Source organism: Sinocyclocheilus anshuiensis, unplaced genomic scaffold (genome assembly GCF_001515605.1).
Source record: "Sinocyclocheilus anshuiensis isolate Anshui unplaced genomic scaffold, SAMN03320099.WGS_v1.1 scaffold329, whole genome shotgun sequence".
In the NCBI taxonomy this organism is placed as follows: domain Eukaryota; kingdom Metazoa; phylum Chordata; class Actinopteri; order Cypriniformes; family Cyprinidae; genus Sinocyclocheilus; species Sinocyclocheilus anshuiensis.
The window spans coordinates 489,752-490,338 of record NW_015540881.1 but is presented as its reverse complement, the minus strand read 5'-3'; positions in this window follow the sequence as shown (position 1 = coordinate 490,338).

Genomic DNA, 587 nt, shown 5'->3' with positions numbered 1-587 from the left:
CTCACGGCAGGCTCATAAAACAGGTTGGAATCCATCTTATCCCCATTTTAAAACTGAATTAATATCACTTCGTAAATCTCTTAGTTGTATAAATAACGAAAAAATCCCAAAGATTTATAAAATATTATGAAGAAATGTTTAAAGAAAATACATGCATTTAAAAGCTTTCCCTGTATATTAATGTCTGTATGTTATTGTATCAATAGTGGTAATGTATGCATTCTTGTGTCTCCTTGTCTTGTCATCTTTTGTTTTTCATTGTTTTTTGTATAATTCTTTTTTTTTTTCTTTCTCTCTCTTTGTTTTATTATATGTATTTGTATGTAATTCCTTGACAATGTTCTTATGTTATTGAGCATTAATTAAAAAATTAAAATAGAAAAATTAATAAAACAGTTTGGATTTGTTACTTTATTTTAAAAGCTGTTCGGGTTATTCTGATTTATTATAAATAACGTTCCATGAGGGTAAATTAGTATAACCGAGTTACTACCAAAACTAGAAACGATAATATACATACAAATGTATAATAATAATAATAATAATAAATAAATAATTAAAAAACTAGAATGACTTATATATATATA